This window comes from Adiantum capillus-veneris, unplaced genomic scaffold, assembly GCF_014529385.1.
Source record: "Adiantum capillus-veneris isolate H3 unplaced genomic scaffold, ASM1452938v2 Hic_scaffold_381, whole genome shotgun sequence".
Classification (NCBI taxonomy): Eukaryota; Viridiplantae; Streptophyta; class Polypodiopsida; order Polypodiales; family Pteridaceae; genus Adiantum; species Adiantum capillus-veneris.
The window spans coordinates 12,408-37,500 of record NW_028221482.1 but is presented as its reverse complement, the minus strand read 5'-3'; the positions used below and the strand labels follow the sequence as shown (position 1 = coordinate 37,500).

General features: G+C 47.7%; 1 long non-coding RNA gene across 1 annotated transcript in view; it reads right to left on the bottom strand.

Moving 5' to 3' along the window:
* The window catches only part of LOC147416906 (uncharacterized), a 36,997-nt gene extending 12,990 nt beyond the window's left edge, over nucleotides 1–24,007 (bottom strand). The window contains exons 1-2 of the long non-coding RNA XR_015187472.1: nucleotides 23,894–24,007; nucleotides 23,734–23,812 (exon numbers count right to left, since the gene is read on the bottom strand). This is a non-coding gene — a long non-coding RNA (uncharacterized LOC147416906). The remainder of the gene's footprint in view (nucleotides 1–23,733; nucleotides 23,813–23,893) is intronic.
* Between the last annotated feature and the right edge of the window lie 1,086 nt (nucleotides 24,008–25,093).

Here is a 25,093-nt window from a genome sequence, read left to right as displayed (position 1 = left end):
TGGACCATGTCGAGTGAATTGAACTATGATTTAAAGTTGTGAAGTGTTTTAAGGGCTTCTCTCGTGTGTCGTGTCAAATTCTCGACTTGGGTGTCCAAGTCTGTCACAAACTAAACCCATTAAAACAAAGCAAAGATTATGTGTTGATCAGACCCGCGCTCGTTGCTGCTGCCGCACCTCCCCCCCTGCCCTCGCGTTGCCCTTATGCCCTCCCCTGTTGCGCGCAGTCCCCCTCCCACTGCCCCCTACCCCGCCGGCTGCCCCCTGCCCCACCTGCCCGCTACCCAACCCCACCTATCAGCCTGCCCGCTCCTGCCGCTGCCCTACCCGCCTGCCTGCCCACTACCCCACCCGCTTGCACGCTACCCTTATTCTCACGTCAGCAAACACAAATGGAAGCTCAAGCTCCGCCACAGAGGGACTCCAAGGAAGTCCCCTCGCCCGACCCCGCTGAGCCCACCATTCGACTTGCTCTCTCACCGACCGAGCAAGCGAGCCCAGCCGCAGAGGTGGAACGCCTGCAGGCGACTTCCGCCATCTGCAAGATTCTCGGCACCATACCCAACAGAGGAGAGTTGCGTGACCTTCTCCAAGCCCGCCTTCTTGCAGAGGTGGGCAAGATCTTGGACGTTCAGTTCCTCGGACGCGGCTACTACCAGATAGAGTTTGAGACCTCCGAGATGGCGTCCAAGGTCGTCGCGATGAGCCCCTTGACCATCCAATCAGTTCGAGCCCACTTTCGACAATGGACACACGGTTTTGACCCAGCTTCGGATGTTCTGGCAGAGAAGGCAGACCTTCCCATCTCTATCTGCTTTCCTGGTTTGAGGAGGGAGTACCTACCACTTTTGTCTTGGATAGGCTCAGAGATTGGGACTATCATGGAGACACCTCGCACGGCAGCCTCAGTAGCTACCAAGGCGGCCAACATTCCCTCAGTATGAGTTCTGGTTAGGGACACCCACACTCTCCCGAAGGTCATACCACTTCCTCTGGTGAGTGGGGGTTGGTTTCGACAGAGCATGGAGTATTCGGGCCTCCCGAATCAATGTTTCATTTGTCGACAAATGGGCCATCTTGCGAAGGCCTGTCCACGGAGGAGACCCCGATCTACACCACAGGCCCAGCCCCAGCCCACAAGGGCTGGCCAACAGCAGCAGGCAAAGTCACAGAGTACGCAGGTAGAGCACCCTACTCAAGCGGAGGAGGACTGGCAGCAGGTTCGTGGTCGACGTTGGCAAGGGCCACCGCGCCAGCCTGACACTCAGAGTGGTCCTCAAGCTCCTGCCCAGCAGTAGTGCGATCCCATGGGGAACCGTTTCGACCCTCTTCAACAGGACCACATCCCCCCCCCCCCCCTCTTCCGCCCCGCCCCCTCCTCCCTCTGCCTCTCCATCTCGCCCTCCCACCTTTGCGATCCCCCTCTCCCCCTTCCCCCCCTGCTCCCTCACCTCCTCCCGCTTCAGTCCCGCAACCGTCCCAGGGGGTAGGACCCTCCTCGGCTACTAAGAGATATCTTGGCAACGCCTTAGCCACGAGTCGCTTGGCGAGAGAGGGACAGCCTTTCTTGCGACCCCCTCTTCTGGTACAGACATCTCCCTTTGCAACAGTTCTTTTGCAGCAGTTCCTCATGGTCTGACAAGCTTCTACATTCGTCGTTGTTGGGATTTCTTTGCCTATGACTTTACACGGTTTCTCGGCGACCCCTCACCAGACCTTGAGGCAGCCTGCTTAAGAGTTCATGTGTTTCCTTGCAGCCAGGGGGATAGAGGCCTTGGACTCAACAATTGGCTTCTCTTTTCCCCTATGCGGCAGGGACCAGCCCAAGTGGACTATAGACTCAATGTTGGAGTGGCTACAGACAGAGGCCCTAGAGTTCTCTCATCACATGGGAGACCTAGGGGTTATAGACTTGCTCAGACTCTTTGGCCATTGGCCAAGTTTGTTGTGACACCTCCAGACGCAGCAGGATGTAGACACATTGTGGTTCACTTTTTGGCTGACACGCAGATCCCGCTATGCTATGTACACATACATGAGGACTCTTGGACAGAGGAGGTTGCTTTACGCACGGCTCGGTCTACTTGGGCTTGGGCTAGACACTCTGTGCAGTCACGCCTATCTCGAGGACGCTCGGATGCGGATTACTCCCCATCCAAGCCTGCCTCAAAGATAGCATGGTTAGCTGTTGCGGCAGCATCAATTCTCTCTCGCTCCCCGTGAGGATCGTCTCATGGAACATACACGGATTAGGTGGACCCCAGTTTCAGTGTCAGAGGGGCCGGCTTTGTCAGGAGCTTCAGCGATGCCTTGTGGGAGGAGAGATTGACCTTCTTATGCTACAGGAGCATCATCTCTGTGAGAGCCGCATTACACGTTGTGGTGAGCTTTTGCGTGGACGATATGAGACTTTTTGGTCAGCTGCATTTGGACCTGGAGGCATCCAAGGCGGAGTATGTATGACTATTGCGAATTCTTTGCAACAGGCCATTGTGGGCAGAGGGATTATTGTGCCAGGCGGGGGTTAGTGGATCACTATGCAGGTTCAGGGTTGTCTCGTGGGCTTCCTGAACATCTATGCACCCAATGTGGCGAGTGCACCTGCAAAGTTTTGGTCTTAGATTGTTGAGTCTCTGCCGCAGGCAGAGCAATGGTGCATAGGGGGTGACTTCAACATATTGGAGGAACCCTCTGACAGGATTGGTGGCAGCCATACTACTGCGCATGGAGTTGAGCTGGCAGCTTGGGAGAGGTTTTGTATGACTGCGAGTTTCAGATGTGTGGCACCATTCTAGCTTTGTGAGGCCCCCAGACAACCTGGCCTTCTCTCGTTAGGACCGCAGAGTGGGAGGTGTGAATCTATCTCGAATAGATCGCTTCTACACTAGTGATGACTTCTGTGACTTGGATGGGACAGTTGGCATTCCGGCAAGGACTTCCTATTTGGACCATGCACCAGTGATCCTTACAGTTGGCTGATAGGCAGAGGAGGGGATGTCACCAGCGTGTGACTACTATCTATCCTTTTTGTTGATTTCTTTCTTATTATTTATTCATTTTCACTTTTTAGAAACACCCCTCGGGAAATGTAACTGCCCTGCATTGCATAGCTAGTGTGGAACTGTTCAGAGGGAGTCCAGGCCTGAGGGCAAGAGAGCACTAAGGTTGGACAAGGACTATGGTTAGCCAAAATGGGGTCATTGACTAGCCAAAGTGGAATCCCTTGCTGCACAAGCTACATTTCAGTTCTTGGTGTAGCTGCAGTGTACAAAGGGGGTCAGATGACCTAGAAAGATACAACGGCAGCATCTCCTAAAATTTAGGGAACTGCTATTTTGGGACTTGAAAATGTGTTCGTGTAATTACCTTCGGTATGACTAGGGAACATTTTACAACTCTGCCGCGAGTCAACTGGGCAACCGGTCAAGATATTTTTAAGCGGCGAACCCGAAATGGGAAAATGCTTGTAAATGCGCCAAGTGTCATTTTCTCATGGACTTTCCTCATGCAGAAAAATGGGCGCTGATTTTTAAGCTGGGAGAGGCCTTCACTTGCATTCTGTCATCACAGGTTAAGAGCTATGGAGTGCTTCCTTTCCCTCTTATGTACAATGCGGTGCCAAGAGTGATGCCCTGCACGCTATGCACTACTCTCTCTCTCCCCTATGGCAATATGTTATGCCCCTCTAGTGGGCTATTCAATTGACCAATGTACACTTGTGTGAGTTCATGCGCGATTGCCGAGGCAAGAGTCTCTTGCACAGGTACTGGATTAGCTAGCGGCTAATCCCCCGTAGGTACAGGTGATTCGGAGAGGTTTCACGTGCGAAATCTCGTCCGATTCAAAGGGCAAGTAGCCCTACAGGTGCGGGAGCTCGAGGACTTGCTACGGATGCGACCGGCACGCAAAACAGAGCCCGAAACAGTGAATTACAGCCTGCTGTGTATTTTTGCAGGTTTAGGGTTTTGCCCCTAAACGGACCCTAATACCCCCAGGAGATTCGGGGACGCGAGGGGACCGCTGTACAGATGATCTCGCGCATTTTCGGAGCAGAAAACAGAGAATTCAGCGTGCTGCAGATTCTCGCCAGGTTTTGTAAAGTGTCCGAATGCGGCAGGAAAGTCATCCAATGCGTGGGGATACTGACTGTGAAGGGTCCTAGTACAGTTATGCTGCCGAAATGGGGCCAGAACAGTTGAAATTCAGCCAAGACTGTGCGAGGCAGCTTCTAGGGAACCACAGCTTTTATTCCCTCTTTTGAAGAATAAAGAAATACCGAAAGGGGCGCCTATTTAGGGGCCAATCTGGTGTCGGTCTTCTCATACGGGTGCAGTCTAGCAACCTGTATCCCTTTCCCCTCTTGTTGTGTCTTGAAAGTACAGGTAAAGTGGGCGACAAATTAAATGGGAGAAAGCAAATAAGGTTTAAGTCTAAGGTCTACCGCCCTTTTTGGATTAAACAAGCCGGTTACATGGTTCGAGGGGAAGCACGATGCTATGTATCCCTAAGAGGGTCTTGCTGGACTCAGCGCTCAGAGAGCGAGTGGAGGCTCTTTGGGGAGAGAGCTTCGACATGCAGGATTCTCCTGCTGACAGAGTGGCCTCAGGACTTGCTAAGCTCAGTCAATTCTTTCTCTTGGAGTCTTCGGCTCGCCTGGCTACAGCGAGAGAGGAAGAGCAGCGTCTCCGACGGGGGGTCGCTTCCTTGCAGAGGATGTAGGAGCAGCATCCAGACAGTCCTTGGTTGGAGGAGCAGTTACAACAGGTTGAGCAAATACAACACGCTCGCCAGGAGCTCGTCAGCACAGAGGAGAGGCGCCATGAGTTTGCTTTCCATCGACAGGCATCTCAATGGACCCAAGTGGGTGACAGAGTGACAGGCGCTTTCTTTGAGGCAGTGGGACCCCGGCATACGCATGCCAAGGTCAGCCAGTTGAGGAGGCCCAACGGGTCAGTTACTTTAGAGCCACAGGACATGCGTGCAATTGCTACTGACTTCTACCGTGATCTACTCTCTGTGCAGAGTCTCAGTCAGAGCGTCAGGATGCATACAGAGAGCAGGTGTGGGCAAAGATGCCTTGTCTTGTGACTGAGGAGATGCGCCAGAGGCTTGAACTGCCTATTCAGCTAGAGGAGCTTCACACGGCTCTTACAACGCTCCCCCATGGTAGCTGTCCAGGTGAGGATGGCTTCACTCCCAGCTTTTTCTTGGAGTACTGGGACTTACTTGGCACAGATCTCTGCAGTACTTTTCAGTTCATCCTGCACACAGGAGAGATGCCTGACAGCATGAGTGAGTGCCTGATCTACCTCATTCCAAAGGAGGGTGGCTCCTTGAATAAGATTCAACAGTGGCGCCCATCACCATCCTCAACTCAGCCTACAAAATTATTACCACGGCTCTGAGTTTGAGGATTCAGCCACTTCTAGAGAGCATTATACATGAGACATAGACAGGTTCTGTCAAGGAGCGTAGTATCCTTGACAACATCTTTACTTTTTGGGAGGCTTTTGCCCTCGCACGGCTCCGTGGTGAGGATCTGGTGATTCTTCTTCTCGATTTTGAGAAGGCCTACGACAGAGTTGAGTGGGACTTTTTGGAGGGCACTCTGTGCAGGATGGGCTTCTCAGATGCTTGGATCAGAGGGGTGTCAGCTTTGTACACACGGGCACATAGTCAGGTACTTTTGTGAGGAGGTAGAGGTGATTGTTTCATGCTCACACGTTCCGTCAGACAGGGCTGCCTTCTTGCCCCCTTCTTCTTTCTGTTCTATGCTAAGGCGATGAGCAGGTTTTTGATTTCACAATAGGTTGCTTTACGTGGCTTAGTGCTCCCTAGTTGGGAAGATGAGCTATTGGACGCTGAGTTTGCAGACTACTCAACCTTGTACTTGGATGGCCAAGAGGCCAACCTTCACAAGTGTGAGCAGGCTCTCGAGACCTTTTGTTGTGCATCAGGCGCACTGATCAACTGGATAAAGACAGTGGCTTTCTCGGTTGGTAGTGCTCCTGCGCCCGATTGGATGCCAGGTGAGGGTTTTAGGTGGATTCCCCAAGGGACTGCAGTTCGGTACTTGGGTTGTCAGGTTGGTTTGGACTTGTCTCCCGAGCAGCAGATTGCTCCCCTCCTCCTGTCTATCAGGAGGACGTTGTTACATTGGAGCTCCACACAACTTTCTCTGGCAGGCAGAGTTGTAATGGCCAACCACGTGTTGTTGGCTACTATGTGGTGCATCACTTCTTGTTGGATCTTTTCGAGTTCGTGTATCAGCCAGGTAGAGAGGCTGATCAAGAACTTCCTTTGGTCAAGGCGTGACTCAGATACCCCGGGCCATAGTGGCATGGCAAGTCATCATTCTTCCTTGTTCTCAGGGAGGATTGGGGATCATAGACCCAACACAACAGAGCAACGCCCTTCTTGGGAAGTTTATAGTCAGAGGACTTCTTCCAGGAGACGAGCCCTGGAAGGAGTTCTTGCTTCAGCGGCTTAGTACTAGGGTGCCTCAAGCTCGCTAGAGGCCCCTTGCGACCCTCGACTAGATGGATTTTCACAAAGATGCGCAAAATTGGCTTGAGTAGGAGACTGGAAGACCGCTTCGCTGTGAATCTGCTCCGATCTTGGGAGCAACTCCGGAGAGGCCTAGAGCAGCGTTAGCCTACTTGTACGGAGGAGCGCTTGAGACGGCCCCTTGTTTGGAACCCCATGGTTAGCACTCAGAGAGGCCACTTGGTTGGTACTCGGCCTCATGTTTCCTGGGGTCCCATGGCAGAGGGTCCAGCACGCACTTCAGGTGACTGGCTACAGTTTTGACGCTTGTCAAAGGAGCTTCAGGGCATTCAGCTACAAGGCATGAGAGGGGTGAAGAGCATGTGTCACGACATCTCTGAGGCATTACCAGCTGAGTGGCTCACACCTCTCGAGTCAGGAGCGCCCAGATGGATGAGGGCCTTCACACGACTGGAGGTTCTCATCTCAATTCAGGCTTGCTCCGAGACTATATACCCTCCCTGTTTTTCAAGCTACAAGGTGAGGGAGCTTACACGGAGTTGCAGTAGAGGCCCCACAAGTGGCAGAGTGCTGTTTTCAGAGGATCCGTGTGGTGGGCATCTGTGGGAGGACTTGTGTCATAGATCCAAACCCAATAGCGCTTCAGACTGGCCACTGGAGACTGTGGGCTTGGGAGAGCTATCCACTGGCACGAGTACAGTGGGATCCTGGAGAGTGGCTTTGGAGGGAACCTTTCTCCTAAGCAGATTATCCAGGTGTCCCTTTCTTTCAGTACACTATTCGATTGGGACGTCACATACTGGTAGCACAGAGAGAGGCTCGTCCTGCTGCAGCACCTCATTGGCAGCAGGAGGGTCTCACAGCTGAGTTCTTGACAGTTTTTTGGGAGAGGTTGTGGGACTCCAGATAGCCGAGGCGAGTCACTTTGTTCTAGTGGCTGGTTGCACACCGAGCTACAGCAGTTGGGAGCTGGCTTGTACATAGTGGTCTCTCAGCCGCATGTGCAACTTGTAACCATCTTGTGGAGAGTCAGTGTCACTGTCTACGAGACTGTCCTTTCGCACAGCTGATGTGGCTTCATGTTCTTCGGCTGATGCCGACTCTTTCTACAACTCGGCAGTACACTTGGGGGGCAGCTGCTTGGTCCACTCTCACGGGCCCGGCACTTAAGTTTGAGCTATCCTCCACCAGCAGGATGATAGTGATGCAGGGTGGTCGTCCTACACTCCAGCCTGCTACAGAGGTTCCTTCACAAGAGTGGTGCAGAGAGAGAGGAGTGTTGGGAGCTCATCAGCGGCCTGATACTCTGGTTCATCTGGCGGGCCCGCTGCTTCCGCATCTTCGAGGCTCGCCCTGAACCACCTGCAGAGACTGTTCGGGATCTTTGGCTTGAGCTGATCCATACTCTCAGAGGACAATTCGAGAGACTCCAGGGCAGCTCCGACCGCATGCGGGAGCGCAGAGAGGCTTTCCTTCGACTCTGGCATCCTGGACCTTTTTTCACCATGGTCCAGGGTCCTCAGATGGCACTACCGTCCACCTATGTGGCTTTTCCCTCCTCCCATCTTGATTTAGCCTCATTGTACATATGCTGTTTTTTTTCATTGGGAGAGTCTCCCCATCATGATTGTTGTAGCCCTCTCTTGTAGAGGTGGTTGTAGCCCTAGGGGCAGTTTCATTAACTAATAGAAGGATCTTTTTTAAAGTCTGTCACAAACTGCTGATGTGTCAAGCCCTGAAGAATGGAGCCAACTTGCAGATCAAGGCCGAGGGGCCTAAACCCTAAGAAGAACAAGCAACAGCAGAAGAAGAAGTCCTACCAACTTATGGGACCCCGTCCAATGGGGCCCAGGAGACATAAAGGAATTAAAATAACGTTGGACCCTCACACACACAGCGTAGAATCTAATGACGTGGTAGCTATACGGAAAACCCTGATTTTGCGTTGACATGATGATGTGGCAGACTGTAGGGATTTCCATTTTCTGACGGCTGACCTGGCAGTTGTACGGATTTCCGTGATTTACGTTGGCTTTGGGCATTGCTTTTGGACCAGATGCTTTTGAGTTTGAAGGCTTTTCATGTAAAATTGCTTTTGGGGCCTATGGCCTTTAAATATGAGGCCATGGACTCATTCTCTGGCATACTTCCTGGAGAAGGTGCAGAGTCTGGAGTACCGGCTTGTTCTGAGTTGATGCAATATAAAGAAATACTGAAAGGGGCGCCAAGGTTTGGGGCCAATACTCTTTGGGGTGGAATTCCGCCACTTCGTGTCACGTGTGTTGTCTCTCTCTCTCAATTCAGTTGTTATTGAAGTGCTCACAGTCTGTTGAGTCTGTTCTTTTCTATTGGCACGTGGTGCCCGTCTTGTGACGTGGTATCAGAGCATCACGCGTGTGCTTTTCTCAAAGCGTACTGGTCCTACCAAAGAGGAGACAGAGGAAGACGGCACTTTCACAGTCTATTGGAATCTTATTTGGAGTATATTCGGTTCCCAACCCTGGACTTATTAGCGACTCCCACTTTTACTTCATTGCACATCGGGCGCGCTCCCGTCTTCACTGCTCCTGTCTTACAGGGCATAAGCCAAAAAGATCACTTTCAAGAGAAGGATCCAAGATTTGTTACGAGTCACTGTTTTTCTCAAAAACAGTGCCATGCAGATGGCGATGTCTATAGCTACCAAGCCGCACACTCCAGGGACTTGGCAAGCTTTTAAGAAAAATTTTGCCCGAATTTATATGGTTTCTGACATCTTCCTTCGGTGCAACTTCTGGCAGAGGGGGGGTATCTTGAATGCTTGCCGTGGAAACCCTAGTTGATTATAACTTGAAATTTCTCGACATCTCTCAATAGATGTCTCTTCACGAGTTGATGACCTTGGAGGTCCGATGTGACTGCTATGTCTTGGGACTACCATCACCGCCACCACAGGAACACTATCTCTCCAAGAGCTTATGGACCATGGTACGGTCAGCTTATGGAAGGAACCTAGCCCTAATTTTTGGTGCAAGTTTCAGGATGGAAAGTCAGTGGACTTTACGAGCTCGATTGATGTCCAGATTGCTTTTTAAGTTTGAAATCTTGTTTGAGAATTGGTTTGGTGATCCTGTTTGAAATTTTTTTGAAATGGATGGTATCGGTTTTAAACCTGTCTTGGTGCCACTGTCGATTTGAAATGTTTGCCTCTAGTTTTGATAGTGGTTTCATTGATTGGTGATTTTACTCCCAGATGGAGTAGTGAGAAATGCTGTTTTGGTATTGTTTGAACCTCGAAACGACGTAGACTCGATGTTTGGGGAGCGTTTCGTTGTATGCTAGAAAACCTCCAAACGACGCAAACAAGATGTCTGGGGAGCGTTTGGTTGTATGCTTGTAAAATAATTGTTGTTGTTACTCCCGGCCCGGACTTGGATGGTTATGCGGGAGGAGTATTAAGAAGTCTGAACGGGCATATCTATCTCTGGGAAGGTCCCATAAGCGATGTATAAAGGAGACTGATCTGGTGTCCAATCATGATAAGTGCAATAATTCCCAAGCTCCACAGGGTCTCCTCACTTGAAGATATGTACAATAGTAGATAAAATCCAAGTATCAGGCACGCCCTCACACATGGCACATTTGAACATCACTGCTAGAAGCTCTACGAGCAGATCGCTGGCATGTATAAATGCTCAGCCACTACGCCATCATGATTGTATGATCTCCTAGTCCTCGTCCTATAAATGGCCTTCTTCACCATCGCAGCAATGAAAAAAGCTCGTGTGTGGGCATGGCTTGGGGGGGTCGGGAAGAGGCGTATTAATATGCTGTAATCGCGGACGATTACTTTCTTTCAAGAAGGGGGGATGTCACAAACTGTTGACGTGTCAAGCCCTGAAGAATGGAGCCAACTTGCAGAGCACGGCCGAGGGGCCTAAATCCTAAGAAGAACAAGCAACAGCAGAAGAAGAAGTCCTACCAACTTATGGGACCCCGTTCAATGGGGCCCAAGTGACATAAAGGAATTAAAATTAAGTTGGACCTCACACACACAGCGTAGAATCTGATGACGTGGTAGCTGTACGGAAAACCCTGATTTTGCATTGACATGATGACACGGCAGACTATACAGATTTCCGCATTTTACGTTGACTGCTGACATGGCAATTGTACGGATTTCCATGATTTACGCTGACAGCTTTTGGGCATTGCTTTTGGACCAAATCCTTTTGAGTTTGAAGGCTTTTCATGTAAAATTGCTTTTGGGGCCTATGACCTTTAAATATGAGGCCATGGGCTCATTCTCTGGCATGCTTCTTGGAGAAGGTGTAGAGTCTAGAGTACCGGCTTGTACTCAGTTGATGCAATATAAAGAAATACCGAAAGGGACGCCAAGGTTTGGGGCCAATACTCTCTGAGGTGGAATTCGGCCAGTCCGTGTCGCGTGTTGTCTCTCTCTCTCAATTCTGTTCTTTTCTATTGACACGTGGTGCCTGTCTTGTGACAAAGTCTGTAACATAGCCTTCATTAATGCGGGCCATCGGCCGTTTCACACTGGCCATACAATGTCCAACCATTTCTGACTTCAAAAAGAGGGTCCCAAAAATTAATAAAAATCAAGGAAAAGAAACCAACAACTACAGTTGTGGTTGTCACAGCCTCGTGACAGAAGACTTTGGTATGTATTCCGGCTTTTGGCATATCCAACGGACAAGCTAGTATCCAAGTCAACGGGAAAGGAGTTTTCCAAGGAAAAGAAGAAGGGCAAGAATGAGAAGAAGAAATCCACGGGGCCCAAATTATCAGAAGAGTAGCCTGCTGAGAACTTCAAAGAGGGAAAGTGTTATGGTTGTGGTGAACATGGGTATATCTTTGAGAAGTGTCCAAAGAATGAACCCACGGAACCAATTGATAGTTCATCAGAGAGTTCCAAAGATTCAGATTGAGGTGCCGTCAGACCAACGTTGTGTCTAGTGCGTAGGTACTAACAGTCAGTGTCTACTAAGACAGTTTATGGCTTCTATCTATTTTGCAGGCGTAATCGAGGGCGATTACAATTCTTCCAAGAGGGGGGTATGTCACAAACTGATGACGTGGCAGTTCTACTCGGACACACACAAGTGTGCTAATTGTACGACGCTGGCATGGCAACAGTACGAATTCCCAGAATTTCCGTTGACATGCTCACGTGGCAGACTGTACGGACAAGCCCGCTTTTTGCGCTGACAACTGTACGGAATTCCGTATTTTGTGCTGGTTGCTTTTTGGGGCAGTTTTTAGGCCACATGCTTTTAGGAGTTGAATGCTTTTGAGCCTAAAGCTTTTGGAACTTTTGCTTTTGAGTTTAACTAATTTTGGGGCTCTGCTTTTGGCATCCCTTGTAAGAATAAAAGAGCCCTAAGGGCCTCACTCTTCAAGGCATCTGGACGCAGAGTTTGAGAGCGCAATACCCTGCAAGAGTTGTACTTTGCTCAAAGATCAATATAAAAGAAATACCGAAAGGTGCGCCAGTCTTTGGGGCCAATCTCTTTGGGCACAAAACTATCGGCGGGCCGTGTCAACCAAATTGAACTGTGATTTTAGAGTTGTGAAGTATTTTAAGTGGTTCTCTCTTGTGTCGCGACAGAATTTACACTTGGGGTGTCCAAGTTTGTTACGGTGGTATCAGAGCATACCGGTCCTATCAAATTGCAGACAAGGCATTCTTGGACCCCGGACCTATTAGCCACTCCCACCCTCCATACATCGCGCATCGAGCGCGCTCCCATCTTCGTCGCTCTGTCTTACAGGGCATAAAGCCATAAAGAATCCCACATTACTTATGGATTCCAACAAGAAACAGTCGACTTCTTTTGCATCTACTAATGGGGGAGGAGATAACGAAGAAAATTCTCATGAGCAAATAGAGGAAGAGTACTGCCCACCTCGGCCTACTCAATTCGAGATTGAAGAGATGGAACGTCGACAACTGGTTGACGAGGCAACGAAGCAAATGATCAAATTTGCAAAGGACCAAAAATTTGCAAAATTTTTGTCTCAGCAATCCATCGCAGAAGTGCATACTCAGTGGTAGAAAACCATCGAGCCACCAATCAAACCGGCGATCAAGAAGCCTCCTACTCCGAGAATGTTTACTGAAGAAGAACTCCATGATTCGGTTCAGGCCCAAATCAATCAGCTACTAAACACGAAGAAGCCGTCGGAAAAGCAACTGAAGCAACGTAACAACGGAACTAATTTCCCCGGTTACTTGGGTTAAAAAATCCACTTTCGAAAACGCCAGAAAGCAGTAGAAGCGTGTACGCTTCGAAGGATTGCCCAATTCGTCCTCATCTTCTGACAACTCAGACACCTCATCTTCTTTTGACTCAAGTGATGAGGACAGGAAGGGCAAGATCACATGTTTTATGCAAAAAGAAAGCATTTCTACAGAGCCAATCAATATGATTTTCTCGACGACAAGGGCAAAAAGCCCAAAGAACTCAAAGAGGGAGAACAGGCAGCAAAGTTTGAGCACTTTTCAGGGTTTCGAGATGCTCCCAAGGCTTTAGCCTTTGTCCAACAGTTTGACATAGCATTTTCTAGAGGCCGCTATACAGAGCACTCCAAGATCAAACGGGCAGCATCCTTTCAGAAAGGCAATGCACGGACATGGTGGTCACTCTGTTGTTAAGGAAACAAGCGTCGACAAAGTGGTTGAAATTTAAGAAACTCTTTATTTCTTCATGGCTTACACAAGAATACAACGAGACATGATTACTGACAGGAACCATGTTCGGATGGTCAAGACAAAATCTTTGGATTCTTACTGTGAAAGATTCTGGAAAATTTTCTACCCGTTTCATCCTTTAAGAAGGTCAGTTTTAAGGAGCAAATTGAACGATTTTGTTGTGGGCTTCCCAAAGAAATTCAAGACTATTGTCTCGAAAGGAAGTCCAAGTCTATACAACAGTTGATGGGACACGCAAAACGGGGATTGCTATACATTCAGGTAAATTGACTTGCCCATCAATGAACCTTCAACAAGTCATAACAGAAACAATAGACGAAGAGATCGACGACTTTCTCTCACAGAAGACCAAAGAGATGAATATTTCAAAGCAGGAAAGTGTTTTGAATGTGGAGAACAAGGACATATCACTACAGGGTGCCCCAAAAGGGCATAAGAATCAAGATGATTGACAGATTGAAAGAACAGCAGGACGAGGCGATTCTCGTTCCAGAACAGATTTTTAAATTAGCATTATTTGATTTATGAATTTATGAAACAAGACTTTTTGGAAAATGATTTTAAATTTTGAATAAAACTAATGTTTTATGAAAGAATATGTTAACTCTGGAAAAAGAGCAAAATTAAGAATGAGATGGAGCAGTGACAGCTCCTGAATGAACCTGATAACGAACCATGAATCATGACTGATTCAAAGGAATGAATGAACTTAGTGATAAATTGGGGACCCCAGAAATGATTCTTGCACACGACAGTGCTTGAGGCGAACGATTCTCGCACACGACAGTGCTTAAGCGCTACTTGCACATGATAGTGCTTGAGCCGAGAAATTTATATAGACATGATCGCAATATGGGATTAGTTAACCCGACATCAATGAGGTCGAGAATGGATCTAGATGTGGTTACTAAATACATTGCTGGCAATCATTGTCTGAGATTTGGAATAAATATTTATGTGATTGATTGTCATGTGATGTGATCTCATGTGCAGTGATGTGATTGTCGTCTTTGTACATGTGCTAGATGTGTTGTGTCTAGTGCGTAGGTACTAACAGTCAGTGTCTACTAAGACAGTTTATGGCTTCTGTCTGTGTTGCAAGCGTAATCGAGGGCAATTACAATTCTTTCAAGAGGAAGGTATGTCACAAATTGATGACATGGCAATTCCACCCAGACACACACGTGTGCTAACTGTACGGAGGCTGACGTGGCAACAGTACGGATCCCCGGAATTTCCGTTGACATGTTGACGTGGCAAATTGTACGGACAAGCCCGCTTTTTGCACTGACAACTGTACGGAATTCCTATTTTGCGCTAGTTGCTTTTCGGGGCAGTTTTTAGGCCACATGCTTTTGTGAATGCTTTTGAGCCTAAAGCTTTTGGAACTTTTGCTTTTGAGTTTAATTGATTTTGGGGCTCTGCTTTTGGCATCCCTTGTAAGAATAAAAGAGCCCTAAGGGCCTCACTCTTCAAGGCATCTAGACGCAGGACGCTGCGGGAGTTGTACTTTGCTCAGCGATCAATATAAAAGAAATACCGAAACGGGCGCCAGTCTTTGGGGCCAATCTCTCTGGGCACGAAACTACACCGGGCCGTGTCGACCAAATTGAACTGTGATTTTAAACTTGTGAAGTATTTTAAGTGATTCTCTCTCGTATCGCGATAAAATCTACACTTGGGGTGTCCAAGTTTGTAACAAATAAGTCCCAAGGCACAAGAAAAAAAAAGGGGGGGGAAGCTAGATCCATTGATAATTTGGTCCACGGTTGGATTTTCCGGCTCACAATGCAAAGTGGATGGGGAAGGAGGGCTTCGTAGATTCTCCTCAATTTTGAGTTGTACCTTTAGACTTTTGGACTTTAGCAGTGGCTATTCCTTAAGTGCACGTCGAAACGAATTGAATCTTGTGCGGTGCACGCTACTCAGGAGGGAAGCCACTCTAGTCCTTTGTCATTGATTGCTTGGATCGAATAAATCCACTAATCTCTCCTTGAGATTTTAGGGATACTGATGGTCTAACTATGAAAAGATGTACATTGAATTGGAAATTTCCTAGATTAAGCTTGATTACATGTGCTCTTTCATGTGTTGTAAAGATAAAATGTGTGCAACATTTTGTCTGATGAATGACTAGATTGCATCTAGACATTTGTTCGGTAAGATCTAGATGTGATGACTAAGTGACTCAAGAATGTCATTCTAGTGCACCAATTTTTCTTGGATGGAATGACTGGATATTGTTGTTAGTGCATGAAGAGTTCTGGAAGGATGCGATGGCTACACGGAGCTCTAGGCGCATCAAGAGTTCTGGAATAGATGAATTGACTGGATAGAATGTTTGCACCTCGGTGTTCAGTGGGAACTAAGATTTGTGAAATGCATGCTCTGTGAATGTACTGTCTAGTTTGAGATGGTCATTGGCATGTCTGCTTGAAATGTGAGAAAAGACATGAATCTGGTAATGACAAGATTTAATGGATCAAGGCATCCGTGAAAAGAATAGCAAGGTCTGGAAGTGATTACTAAGTATGTTACAATGATCATGATTGGGACCCTCGACGGAAATGTGATTGATCAGTAATTGAAGTCTTTGTGCAAGTGCTAGATGTGTGCATTTTGGTGCATGGGAGCATAGAGTCAGTGTCTATTGAGCTAGTTTTTGTCCTTTGTTTGTTTTGCGGGCATAATCAAGGGCGAATACAATTCTTTCAAGAGGGGGGTATGTCACAAGTTTGTAACATGGCACTGTGGCACCTAGCTTATGAAGTATGGCCGAGGCCAAGCGAAGAAAAAGGCTGACATGGTTGGTTGGAAAAAAACCAGTGCAAAACGCGAGCAATTGTTGATGTGCCACCCTACCTGAAAATTGAACCTACTGATGTGGCACATGTAGGCGGGCAAGTAGATCGGTGCATGCTTTTGGGAGTAGAAGCTTTTGGGCAAAATGCTTTTGATCTGATTCTTTGAGCAATAAAAAAAGAATACCAAAAAGGGTCTTTGCGGGTAGCGCATCTGAAAGCAAAACTCTGCCGCTTCGTATCCACTATTCTCTCCTCTCTCTCTCTCTCTCTCTCTCTCTCTCTCTCTCTCTCTCATAGCTCTACCGCTGCTGCTCACCATCTGTCATCCAAGCAACGCTCTCCACAGAAGGTCAGTAAACCACGTCCGCAGGCAAGTGGAGGGCTACGCACGTGAGTACTGCAGGTTTATTTGCGCTAAAAAAGCCACGTCAGCCTAAGGTTAACATTTGACGTGCAGTGGGCAGCAAACGGCCAAGGTCTCGTGCATTTTCTACAACAGTGTACAAACAGGAACCACAGAGCACGACTCTCTCTCTCACCATTCTTGCTGCTGCCCATTGCTCCCTTCACCTGCACATTTCATCCCCATCACACCCAACCATAGTCTTTACACACAGCAGCAGCAGCACAAAACACTTTCATTGCACAATATTCATACAGTCTGTCATCACACACACACCTGCATTGAATCATTACTACATAGTTCTGCACATTGCACTTTATTAACAGAAACACACCCACAAAAAAACCCCAAAAAAAAAAAACAGCAGCAGGAACGTACAGATTGTCAGCAAAAACCAAACAGCAGGATCAGGTTACAGATCTTCAAACCTATCAGTTTTTCAGCAGGCATAGAGTTTCCAGAATTGCTTCTCTCTCAGCAGACAGATTTTCAGCTATAATATGTATGCATAATTGAGGACAACGATATATTCACATGGTGCAGGTATCTTGAATAAACCAAAATGGGGCTGAGCCTCTGGATATTTGGCATAGCAGACTGGGTGTCCCGCAGTGGGCTGTGGTAGTGCATATACCCGCATTCGGGTTGTGGTTATTACTTCTCCGCCTGGACTCAGCCGAGACAGAGCGTCGAGCTGTACCCGCATCGCCAATGGAGGCCATGAGCGCTTCGCCAGTGGAGGCCATGATCGTTTCGCCAGTATGTAAGCCCCATACGAAGCAACCTTTGTGCTTACAAACAAGCGGATAACACAAATGGAAAGGGAGATGAAAGAATGGAAAGCACAGACGGAGGGATGGTGGAAAGAGAAGGCCAACCTTCTTCAAATGTTCCTCAACGAAGGCGCACAATGAAAGGAGGAGAAAGAGGACTTGCACGTAGAGCTACAAGCACTTAAGGCGGATTCACAAGCACTTAGAGAAGAGGTCACAGCCCTCAAGCGAGAGCTTGCAGATAGAGTAAGCAGTGGACTGGAAGAAGGGGAATTCCAGCCCTCGGTGATAAAGGAGATCAAGGTCATCAAGGAGCAGGTACGGATGATCACAGAGGAGGAGAAGCAGAAGGTGGTAAAGACCGCTTTGTAGATGGATGTGATCACGAAGACGCAGAAGGCGGATGAGGCCGAGAAATGGATAGAAGTCGCTAAGAAAGGGAAAGGGAAAGAAACCACATCCGTTCCCACTCCTACAATCATCAACATGATTCTAAAAGAAGAGCAGCGAAGGAAAACTAGAGCCTTGCATGTAAGAGTAACCGGTCTACAAGACCGAGATGATGTGGAAGGGGAAGTCGAAGAACTTCTCCGCATAATGGGTAGTGAGGCTACTCATACAAAGGCATGGAGGGTAGGGAAGAAGACACAAGGCAATGGGGAGACTTCAAAAGGGACAGCTTTAATCATCCGTTTCCCATCCATGGAGGCAAAGGACTTGTTGAAGAGCGGCCTACACTAAAGAAAACGGGCATATTCCTTGGAGATGACCTCACTCTCACACAGCTTACGCATATGAGAGAGGTAATGCCAGAGATTCAAGCGGCAAGGGAGAAGGGAAAGACGGCCTTCTACAGAGATGGCCAGGTGGTGATTGTAGAGCGGCGCTCCACATGACGGTGCGAGACCTATGGGACCACAGTCAAAGTTGCCACTTGGAATTGTAATGGATCTATGCGCCTTGGTGTGGGTGCTTTTGAGGATAGTTTTACGGGAAGAGACATCGTTTTCTACTCTGAGACACATCAGGCCCCGGGGCAATCTATGCCTCACATTAGTGGATATAGATGAGAGACAGCCTGTAGACAGGAGACACAATCAGAGCACAGAGGGCGGGGATCAGGAGGAGTGGCAGTGTTATTCAGGGAGGAGTTGCAGCCATTGATACATATAGCCCGCAGGGATGAGCAAGCTAGGTACATGTGGGTGAGATTGAGAGCAGAGACAAGCAGATATCTCTACATTGCTATTTGCTACTTTCCCCCGAGTACGTCAGTTTATGCACCACCCAGAGGACAGTCCCCCTTCTCTATTTTGGATGATGACATATGGGAGTTCTCTAGAGATGGTGACACCATCATTCTAGGGGATTTCAATGCTAGGACTGCCCATCATCAGACAGTATTTTATGATACTTCAGAGGAGATGCTGAGAGAGTTGGATGTTGCAGAGACGGGCCTATCCAGACTATCACAGGATGGAGAACACACTGAGTATGGAGGACACTTGATAGACATGGGGACTGCACATGTATTGGCCATCTTGAATGGCCTACATAGATTTCCCGTTGCGGGGGGTTTTACATGCTTTCCACACATACATGGAGCCAGCACCGTGGATTATGTCATGGCACAGCCGAGCATCATCTCTAGTATCCAAGGTATGGAGGACACTTGATAGACATGGGGACTGCACATGGATTGGCCATCTTGAATGGCCTACGCAGATTTCCCGCTTGGTGGGGTTTTACATGCTTTCCACACATACATGGAGCCAGCACCGTGGATTATGTCATGGCACAGCCGAGCCTCATCTCTAGTATCCAGGATCTCACGGTTGGACCCAGACCTATTGGTGTGGCAGTGGACCATGCTCGTGTCGTTGACCATCTCTTTTCAGTTTAGTGTAGCACACAGGCTACGGGCAGCAGTCCCTAGTCGCTACACCTTCACACGGGAGACGGACTCTGTATACATAGATGGGATCTACAGACGCCTGTGCACAGAGGCGCCAGGGCGACCTCTGGAGGAGCTTACTACTATACTGACACAGACACTACATGATGCAGCAGCAGAGGCATACCCACATACCCAACCTGAGCAGAGACACCATTCGGGGAGCATGCCCCAGAACAGTTGGTATGATGAGGAATGTCAGGACACTAGAGCTAGACTTCAGAGGGAGGTGCTTTTGGGGGGACATCACTCATAGACAGTCACAGATTGACTTCCGACGCCTAGTGCGGCGGAAGAAGAGGACATTTTTGGCTCACCTAGAGCAAGATCTATACCAGCTATTCTTGAGTCAGGACTCACGTGAGGCATGGCGGCTCTTTCATAAGCACTCTCCCCCCCCCCCCCCCTCGCCATCATTTCTACAAAGGCCTGGGGCCAGTATGCATCATCTCTGTACACAGTTCCTGAGGAGCCCCCTTCCCGAGCCCCCCGATCCATGCCCACACACATGTGCTTTTTTCACCACCGCTGAGATGGTGAGGAAGGCCATTGACAGGATGAGGACTGGGAGAGTGTATGATCATGATGGCTTAGTGGCTGAGCATTTCACGCATGCCAGAGATTTACTAGCAGAGCTTCTAGCAGTTATGTTTAACCGTGCCATGCGTGAGGGCTTGCCTGATACTTGGAGCCTATCCACTATTGTACCTATCTTCAAGTCGGGAAACCCTATGGAGCCTGGGAATTATCGCACTATCATGATTGGACACACATTGGCACGGTTGTACGCATCTATTCTTGAGTAGCAGCTGAGTAGATGGGCAGAGAGGGAGGGGATACGCACAGCCGGGCAAGCAGGTTTCAGGAGGGGTTTTCCTACGCTTGACCAGATCTTGACACTCAGAGCCATCATTGAGGAGGGCAGATCGCGTGGGAGACGGATCTATTGTAGCTTTGTGGATTTCCGCAAAGCATTTGACACAGTGCCCAAAGCTAGACTAATGCGCAGATTACAGCAGATGGGAGTACCCACAGAGCTCATTTGGGGGGTCATGGCATTATACAAGTGAGTAGTCGAGCATGTATGCACCCCAGAGGGTCTATCCACACCGGTTTACTCCACTATTGGGGTGAAGCAGGGCTGCCCGCTCTCTCCTACTCTATTTGGTATGTATGTGGATGAGGTTTCTGACTACATTGAGAGAGATGGTGATAGAGGTGCACAGCTGGCAGGGACATGGATTCCACTATTGTTATATGCTGATGATATTGTGTTGATCTCCGACTCTCCGGAGGGGATGCAACGTCACTTGGATGCTCTGCATCGGTTTGTCCAGGAAAGTGGTTTGTCCGTCAACCTTGGTAAAACCAAGGCCATGGTATTTAATACCACCCCACAGTGGATCAGGAGGTCAGCGCCAGCATTCACAATTTCACAATTTCACATACGGCCAGGAGAAGGTGGAGTATACAGATGCTTACACTTACCATGGCGTCGTTTTTAGTGGTCCAGCACTTTCATTGAGGAGGGCAGCAGAGACTAGATTGACCAGAGCCCATGCAGCATTGGGTAGATTGGAAAGGATGTGTTCACATGCTCGGTTTCAAGAGCCTCGGACGAAGCTCTAGCTGTTCGACACTCTGGTGGCTTCTGCATTGCTTTATGGAGCTGAGATTTGGGGACCTTCACTGGATCATCACGGGAGGACAGGCCGCAGTGATGGATGGGGGAACATGGAGAAGCCTCTGGTCTCTATGATCTCACGGCTCATTAGAGCCAAGGCTTCAGTACCACGTACTATTGTACGAGCAGAGCTAGCTGCCCCCCCACTAGTGGTTGAGGCGCTCACCAGATCTGTCTCCTTCATACACCGCATGTGGGAACTTCCTAGAGACAGATATGCACGCCTTGCACTTGAGTCCTCTAGACACTTAGCCATGCAAGGAGATACAGCATGCTGGTATGGGGAGATGGCATCATAGTTTCAGGCGCATGGGTTCAGCATAGACAGATTGCCTCCCTTCCAGTACTCACTGGATGCGCCCTCTCTGACTCTTACACAGCCGAGATCACCAGGCTCATTCGCCAGGACTTGACTCAGCTAGACACCAAGAGGACATGGATACAGCCAACACAGGAGTTGGGCACGAAGATGGCTTTCTACAGAGAGAATCTCCTCCAGCTTACGGAGGATGGTTTTGTGACGAGGCCTAGATACATGGACACCCACTTGTCTCATGGGATACGATGTGCTATTGGCCAGATACGCACATCCTCACACCAGCTACGGATTGAGACTAGGAGATACAGCGGAGTACCAGCAGAGGCCAAGACATGCCCCCTGTGTGACATCGAGCCTGAGACAAACTTGCACTACACATGCCACTGCCCCGTCTACTACGAGATACGAGGCCGCTTCCATTGCTTGTTCAGAGAGGGCTTTGGACCATTCTCTAGAGTCATGCGGTACGAGGATCAGAGATGCCTGGGTTTGTTTTTGCTCGAGCTGCGCAGACACAGAGAGCCTGATGAGAGGAGAGGCCAGCCAATCTCAGAGACAGATTACAGACTTCTTTAGAGCTGCCACTGGACACCCGGAGGAGTTACCACCGCTGCAGAGCTCGTCGCCTCACACCAGAGGCACACTGATCGACCGAGCGATTGAGCTGGGGAGATCCAGACGCCCACGACTGCGGAGGACTACACAGCATCGACGGAGGCTGCATCAGAGGATTCGGATCACTTTGGCTCGACTTGCACGACGCCTGGTCAGACTACTGACCATGGAGGAGATTGATGAGATCCGCCAACGACCGATGCTGGATCTCCAGTGATCTAGCTATCCCGGCTAGCTGTTTAGCTGCTTAGTTCACACCTAGCAGTTCAGGATTGCATAGTATTTCATTTTGTCATTTTGTCATTTTGTTATCTTGTTACACTGACTTTGTATCAGATTCACCACATTGTAACTCTCTCTCTCTCTCTCTCTCTCTCTCTCTCTCTCTCTCTCTCTATATATATATATATATATATATATATATATATATATATATATATATATATATATGTATATACATACATATATATATATATATACATACATACATACATACATACATACATACATACATATATATATATATATATATATATATATATATATATATATTCAGGTTTAATTATTTTGCAGTTTCTGTTCGTGTGTTGCTATTGATTTCTCGCTTGGAGTGTCCAAGTTTGTAACAATCTCTGACAAGATAAAGTTCGCCATGGCTCCGCTGTCAAAGAAAATAAGGGCTTCTTCATCTTGAACTTTGCCCCATGTCCTGCAAAGCTATGTAATAGGATCAGTGTGATATTCACGTGTCCCCATGAAATCTGGTACAAGTCCAGCCTTGGTTTCCCTTTCATAGCTCGCTCCTTGGCCACTTTCGACGTTTCCTGTTTGTCTTCAGTCTTTTCCTCTTTCTTAGGACACTTGGCCAAGATACACCCGAAGCACTTTGCTTGCTTGTTACACATCACCTTCTCCTCGGCAGACATCTGAGGGGTGGTAGATTTCTTCTTTTGCACCAACTTCTTGGATCTGTTTTTGTCCTTTGCTGCTTCTTTCTCTGTAAGTCATCTCTAAGTCACTGGATCATCTGTAGCGTACTTCTGCCCAAAAGGATGATGCCCTAAATACTTGAGAGCATAATTCCCAATATAAAATGTCAAAGATATGCCGATCATTGTGGAGGTGCGATCCCAATAAGCATAAAGTATACAATCAATCAAAAATAAGTATATTTCTTAGTCCTCAGTCTCTCGGATTTCCAAACAACTGGGTGGAAAGTTCTCCTCAAACTGTGTCATAAGGATAGCTAGAGAAATATCATCTCTGTCTAAAGAACATGAAGGGACGACAATATCCTCAAAAGCCTTATCATGCTCTAGAGAAACCGGTGATACGGCTGTCTCTTCCTCTGATTTTCTACAATCTGTAGATCCCTGTGGAATCTCCTCTTTCCTAAACATTTGTCTACTCTCTATGCTCTGAACAATCCACTCTCCATGTACATCCATGACCTGCTCTACAAGAAACCAAACAGTGTCGTGGAAGCCCGATGAAGAAAACTCTGAGACAAATGTCACCACCATTTATTGTAGAAGGAGATAAATCAAGGAGAATTCTTCTCCATCTCCTCACACCATGTCACCAAGACAGCTCAAAACTCATCCTTAAAGGAAAGTGATTCATGGCATTCATCTACAAAACGATACAACTATTGGCTCTATCATGCCAAATACAACAACATCCCCACTAATGTCATCAACGCTCATGTTTTGAGTTTTCCACAACTAGGCGATTTCCATCCATTCTAGAGCCTTCTTCCTCCATAGAATTAAGCCAGGAACATGTATCGAATCACTTCTTGACAATTCAACAAATTTAAGCAGAGAGCAAGTAAATAATGACATTCCATATCCAAAAGAAAACCATAACAAAGGCTATTCCTGGTTCTGATAACTAAAGGCAGACTGCTTAAGGTGGTGACAATTCCAATTGACATTCATGAAAGTTGGTTTCTCAAATGACCTTGAGCATAGAGGCTTAGAACAGCCTGAATCTGAATGAAAACACTTTCGAATTGGTAGGTCTCAAACATTGTCTCAATCTGATAAAATGCAACAAAAAGACAAGAAATCAGAAATCGTGGTTTGCAGCACAAAAGTTGAGAGCTCCCACTTTACATTACCAGTTTTTCCCTGTTACTCAAAGGATTAAGTGGTGGATCCGACAGAAGTATCTTGCATTCTGAAGGCTCGACCTGAAAAGAATTAGGACCTTGTCAATCCCTAACATGAAAAACATAAGGCTTACAGCAATCCAAAAACTTGTTGGGCTCCTATAGTAATTCCTTGCTTAAGTAGACATAACATTGCCACATTTGCAAGTGAAAGAAAATGTTGCACCCCGTTGACACTAATTTGCAAGCTGTTGAAATTTATAGGGAGAGCTTACACATGCACCTTTCACAAGCCCTCCTAAAAAGAATTTAAAAGGGCCCCCATTGAGACATGAAAACCTAAATTGACTTATTGTTCATTACATGGATATACCTGATATGATACATAAGCAATGGCAGTTTTAATCAAAACGAGCACACAGTCAATCCATGACAGACAACCCTCCTTGCCCAATTCTAGCCTCGTAGCTTCTTTGCCTTCCCTGTTGTACCACCGTAACCTCCTCCTTCACAAGAAACAAACCCCTTCTAGACACCCTTAGGAAGAGTCTCAGAGACGCTCATTTGCAGTCCAAGAGGTCTAATCAAAAGCAGTTGCAAGAGTGCAAACCAATCTTTATACATTGACTGCTTTACAAGTTCTATGCAAGTCAATGCATGCTTGCATCAACTTGAGAACTTTTTGGTCCTTCCCTGCTATGAAGAAATTTAAGCTCGACTTCGTAGTGTTTTTTTTTTTTTTGAAAAGAGAGTGGGGCCTTCCTGGATCGGCTGAGCCCTTAACATGCAGCTCATAAAAACAAACATTTTTGGAGGTAAGTCTTGATAGCTAGCTGTTACTCTTGAGAATACATATGGCTGATCATGTGTAGTTTTCCAAGCGTTTAATGTAACATTTGGCCACAGCCTCCACACCGGGGATTTGGATGTATGGTTCTAGATCTCCTTTGGCCAGAGCCATAGGAGACGATATGAATTGTCAAAGAGTTCCTTGAAGACATGAATGCCATGCTGGATTGCACATGATCGTGCAACCTTTTATGATAACAAGTATAGACAACCGCGAGAGCTCCAAGCGGGCATGTGGCTATATCTTGAAATACACCAGGACTCTAAAACTCTTCGCATCAACATGTTCTCTAGATATATTTGCACTCATCCAAAACCAATCTTCAACTTGCTGTGAGCTGCCAAAATTAAGCGCTATAG